We start from the raw sequence: 6,370 nt of genomic DNA, 5'->3' as shown, positions 1-6,370 counted from the left end.
AAAGCTCTCAATTTTTTTTTTTTTTTTACTCGTCCTTAATTTTTACGGCTTAAAACTTTTTATGCTTAAAAAAATTTTTCAATCTGCTTGAAAAAAAAAAAAAAAAAAAAAAAAAAAAACTAAAAGTGGTAATGTTTTTTTAGGTTTTTTTTTCCCTATCTATCTCTATCTCTATCTTTCTCTCTCTTAAAAGTACCAAAATAAAATTTATCGACGTTTTAAAAAAATTCAAATGCATCGCATTTAAAAAAAAAAAAAAAAAAATTTATTGTTTTATAAAAGTTAAAAATTAAAATTGAAAATTAATTTAATGTCCCTGGAGGGTGTCCCATTGATTTCAACCGCTTTCAATATTAATGCATCAGTTCATTAAAAAAAAATTCAATCAATCAATTTTTTTTTTTTCCAACTTTCAACTGTTAAATAAAAAGTTTTTTTATTATCATCATCATCATTGCTATTATCGTGAATCTTATTAATGGACGAAACTTTTTTTTTTTTTTAAAATAATTTAACGTGTTCAACACATGTTGAAATGAATTATTAAAATATTTTAACTTTAAAAATTAAATGTGAAAAGTTTTATTAATAATTACTCTTTCTTAAACTACATAATTTCTTTTTTTTTTTTTTTTGTTATTGATGATATCATTTTCGACACTCTTTAAATTATTTTTTATGTATTTTAACGAAATTAAATCAAATAATTTTCTTTCATTCTTTTTTTTTCCTTTTTATCCAAAGTATTTACGTGGATAATTAAATAATTACAGTTATTAATTCATAATATGAGCGTACGGTGATAAAAAAAAATGATAAACGTAAAAATTACCGTTAAAAAAACAATTTTTCCAATATTATTTACGTTAATCCCCGTGTTTGTAAATAAAACGGTCAAACAAAATGGCGTCCGATTCAAACATGTTGACGTCACACCACCGCCTTGTAATTATAATTTTATTTAAGTTAATCCCACGTGTTCGGTAAGTATTATGATAAATCAAAATGGCGTCTGATTATTTTCGAACATGTTGACGACTCACCACCGCCTTGTAATATTAATTTTATTTAATTTAATCCATGTGTTCGTAAATAAAACGGTCAAACAAAATGGCGTCCGATTATTTTTCGTACATGATGACGTCACACCACCGCCATCTTACTGACGTATGAAGCAGTCGACAAAATAATTTCGTAACGGAAAGTTTTACTTTTTTTTCTCGAGGAGTTTTTTCAACAAAGTAAGACTTTTTATTATTTTATTTATTTATTTATTTATTATTTTCGGTGGTATATCATATTTCAAATTAAATTTTCTTAGAAAAACTAATTATATTAACGTAATTAATAAAATAAAAGAGGAAAAAAGAAAAACATATTGATTATGAGAATTTTTTCCATACCAATAATTTTTCCCGGGTGTTTAATTTAATTTATAAAACAGTTGAACGATTTCAAAAGAAAATGTACTACAATCAATAATAATAATAATAATAATAATAATAATAATAATAATAAACTTGGAGAGAGTGAGAAAATTTATCGTCAATAATTGATATGAAAAAACTTTTTTTTATTTTTTTTTTGTTTTTAAATAAAATTAAATTTTTTTACATTTAAATGAACATCATACGTGAATAGAACAACAGAAAACAAAACAAAAAAAAAAAAACAAACAAGGAAACAAACAAAAAAAAAAAAAAAGAATTGAAAAATTTAAAAAGAAAATTGAAAAAGAACAGAAACTCTTTTTTGTTTTTTTTATTTTTTTATTTTTATTTTTGCCAGAACAAAAAAATCAATAAAAAAAAAAAAGAAAAGAAAAAATAAAAAGGAAAATTGTGTAAATATTTTTCTTTTTAGTTTGATTAAAAAAAAAAAAAGGAAAATTATTTAATGTGATAATTTTAATTTAATTTAAATAATAATAAATTTTTTGGCATAATTATTATTAAACTTTTTTTTTTCGGGGGGAAAAAGGGATGAAAATTATCGGAAAAGTTATTGTTTAAAATAAAAAGTTTTTTCTACTTCCCCCCTCCCACCTTTTTACTTCCCTCCTCCCTTTTCTTTTTTTTGTTTGTTTCTTACAAATTATAATTTTTTTTTTCTTTCTTTTATTAAAAGGTTTAAAATTTAAGGTCAAAAAGAGGGAGGGGGGAAAGAAAGAACGAACAAATTTTTTTTTTAACAAAAAACTTTTTCAAAACTTTTTTTTTTTTTAAAAAATATTTAGTCGGGATGAATTTTTTTATTTTTTATTGTTTTATATCACGTGATTAATTACAAAACCTTGTTCAATACCTGTCAGTGACAAAAACTTTTTTTTTGTATTAAATAATAATAATAATAATAATAATAATAATAATTAAATCAAATCGATAAAATTAATTTTTTAATAATTTTTTTTTTATTGTCAAACGTTTTAATTTTTATTTTTTTCTGTTTTAACTATGACGTTTCCCCCCCCCCAAAAAAAAAAAAAATTTTTTTTTTTTTTGAATAAAATAAAAAAAGGAAAAAAAAAGGAGGGAAATTTTTTTTTTTAGTGGAAATATCCCGCAGCGTCTCAGTAGAAAAACAGCAGTAACAAAGTTTTAATGATTTTTTTTTTTTTCTTTTTTTTTTTACATTATAAAATATGTCTTTTACTGATAATGGAAGGTGGGCTTGAAAAAAAAAAAAGTTTAAAACGACCAGAAACAAAAATTTACGTTTTTTTTTTTTTTAAACCACCCCCCCTCTTGTACCACCACACACCCCCCTTCCTCCCTTCTCCGAGCTAACTTCTCTTCTCTTCCTAAAACCTCAAACCAAATTTTTTTTTTATTTGACTTCTTCTTGTTACCAATTTACGTCATATACCCAACTATTAGTTTTTCTTTACGTAATTTTTTTCTAGAAATTGGATGAACATTTGTTTGTCTCGGGTTTTAAATAAAAAAAAAAACTAAAAACTAACTAACCTGGTTTAAAAAAAAAAAATAAAAATAAAAACCAATGAATAAGTTTCTTTGGTTTTTTGTTCTTTTCGAAAATTAATGTCTGTTGTTGTTGTTGTTTTTGTTTTTCCAGTTTCCTTAACGTGTAGAATTTTGTTTGTTTGTTTATTTTTTCACTTCTTCCGTTTTTTCTGTTTTATACTCTTCTTCTCCATGTTTTTATATATATATATATATATATATATTTGTTTCTATGACTTATATTCTTTTGAATATTTCATTTTATTTTATTATTGTGAGAGAATAAGAGAATGTTTTTTTTTTTTTTGTTAGAGGTTTTCATCATCTTGAAAAAAAAAAGATTACGGGAAAAAATTTCTCTTAATGGAATAGATTTTCTCAACGACTTTTTTCTCTTCAGGTTTTTTCCTTTTTTCCTTTTTTTTTTTTTTTTTTTTAAAAACGATTTTCTTTGTCTTATTGCTTTTTCTTCTTATTTTTTTCTCTCCCGTAATTTTTATAGCTTTCTAGTTTATTCTCTCTAATTTTTTATGACCCTTTTTTTTATTTCGTTTTGTTGTTATCTTCTTCGGTTGTAAACGTTACGCCCACTTATTTCAAAAAAAAAAAAAAAAAAAAATTAATAATAAAAAAAAAAGAAGGAAAAACCTAAAGCAAATAAAAATTTATTATCGTGTTGTAATTTTAATTTATTATTTTATTTATTTATTTATTTATTTATGTATTTTTTTTTTATTTATAAATTTATTTTATGTATCCCTGCATTCTCTCTCTCTCTCATAAGTTTATTTTATGATTTATTTAAATTTTTTTTTTACTTTATTTTATATGCAATTTTTATAATTGATTTATTATTCGCATTGAAATTAATGTTTTAAATAATAATAATAATAATAATAATAATAATAATAATAATAATAATAATAATAATAGTAATAATAATAATGATAATAATAATAATGATAATAAACTTTGAATTTACCTATTTTAAATATATAAAAAAGTCGACGAGAAAAAAAAAAAAAAACTTTTTTATGATTTATATCATTTACATATATATTATGACAATTCTGCAATTAATTTTTTTAAATTTAATAATAATAATAATAATAATAATAATAAATTTTAATATAATTTATAATATATGTATAAAACATTAGTATATATGTTTAACAAAGGCAAAGGAAAAAACATTTTTTTTTTTTTTTGAACAAATGAATAAAATTTACAATTTCTTTTATTTTAATTTTTTTAAACAATAAAAATGTTTACAAATTATTATTATTATTATTATTATTATTATTATTATTATTATTATAAAAAATTTCTTTTTACATACTTCGCGTAAATGAAATGCAAAAAAACAAAGAAACATTTAAATGTTGCAAACATAAAAAAAAAGAAAACAAAAAATGTGTTTTTTTTTTTATTAAAATAAACTTTTATAGTAAAATGAGTATTATTATCATTATGATGATGATAATGATAATAATGATCGTTGTTTAGTTGTCGTCATTGTAATATTAATTTGTAATGTTTAAATGTAATATAATTAAAGTTGAGAATATTCGCTGTATAAAATATATATATAGATAAGAGCATTAAAACGATTATAATTCCAAAGGGATTATTACTAATTATGAAGAAAATTTTAATGAGTAAATACGCTAATTGAAAATTTTCCATCGTTTCTTGCGATTTTCTCTTGGAAAAACACAACTTCTGGAATTCAATTAAATCTTTTATACGCTCTCTGTTACTTTAATATTACCGTATTTTAATTTACACTTCCCTCCGCCCCCTTTCTTTCTCTCTTTCTCTCTCTATACGTTTTTTTTTTTTAATTTTTTTTTTTTTAGTACCTGAAAAAAAATGCCCGATAGATACTTGTGAGAAAATAATAATAATAATAAACTTAGGTAATGGTTCAACTTTTGATTAATTGCATTTAAAAAAACTCCATTTCCGGTTAAAGTTTTCATATAAATTTTAATAAAATAACAAACCGAGTGGAAAAAACAAAAAAAAAAAATTGAAAACCGAATAACAAAAAAAAAAAAAAAAAAAAAAACTAATTTTTCGGATTGAAATTATATTTTTCATTTCATTTTTTTTTATTTTTTTATTTTTCTTTCTGAACGTTTAAAATGATTTTCAGGGGGAGGGGAGGGAGAGAGGGGGGGGAGAGAGAGAGAGAGAAGGAGGGAGGGAAAAAAAAGAGCGCAAAAATTGGATTTTGTTAATTATAACAAAAATTACCCCGTCGAGTATTAAACCGAATTCGTTTGGTTTTATTAAACAAAAATCAATCGCCTGGGGCCCGGAAACTTCCAGAAACAAAAAAAAAAAAAAAAAAAGGTAAAAAATTTACACTGAGGACGCATTCGGTGAACAATTAATTTTTTTTTTTCGTACAATGGGGGGTATATGTGCTTTAGGAGAGGATCGAAAAGAGAGAGAGAGAGAGAAAATTATTCATTTCAAGCTTTACACAAACAATGGAATTATCACCTGCAGGGCTTTCAATGATTCAAATTTTCTTTTTTTTTTTTTTTCATAATTTTAAAAAGTAAAAAGGGTATAATTCATTTTTTTTTTCACTTTTAAACATTTATTATTATTATTATTTCTTTTAATGTAAATATTCTAATAGAAAAACTTTTTTTTACAATAAAAAAGAGAGAGAAAAAAAAACGTAAATTAATGTTACAACTTCTTGATGAGTTTGTCAAGTATCTAACTGAGATTTTTTTTTTTTTTCAAAATTAAATTATCATTTATTTCCCTTATAAATTCATTCCGTTATTATTATTATTATTATCATTACTTTTTCCTACGTCACGATCGAAATTGTCCTTCTCTCTCTCTCTCTTTTTTTTTTATCATCACGGGAGAAAAAGTATTGTCAGTAAAATAAAAATAAAAAAAATAATAATAGAAATTAAAAATTATTTAACTCGTCAACTAGAAAATAAAATTATTATTATTATTATTATTATTATTATTATTTCATGAAAAAAAAACCTTTAAAACTTTTTAATTCTCTTGAGATTTAAAAAAAAAAAAAACATTATCTTCTCTTCATTTTTTTTTTAACGTTTTTTTGGTTTTCACAAAAAAAAAAAAAAAAAAAACGTTAAAAAAAATGTGTGTGTCTGTATATATATTTTTATTTTCTCTATGTTTGCTTATGGTTTAAACGAAATATTCTCTTGAGATTTTTTTTATTTTATTTTATTTAATATTAAAAATTTATTATTATTATTATTATTTTATTTTTTCATGAATCAATTGTTTAGTTATATTTATTCTCGTTGCATATATATAAATTAAATTTTTTTCAATTATTATACGGCGGATAATCATTTCCCTAATTCGTTTTTTACTCTATGGAATTTTTTCTACCG

This window comes from Pediculus humanus, genomic scaffold (assembly GCF_000006295.1).
Source record: "Pediculus humanus corporis 1103172107613 genomic scaffold, whole genome shotgun sequence".
Classification (NCBI taxonomy): domain Eukaryota; kingdom Metazoa; phylum Arthropoda; class Insecta; order Psocodea; family Pediculidae; genus Pediculus; species Pediculus humanus.
Note: the sequence above shows the minus strand (reverse complement) of the source record.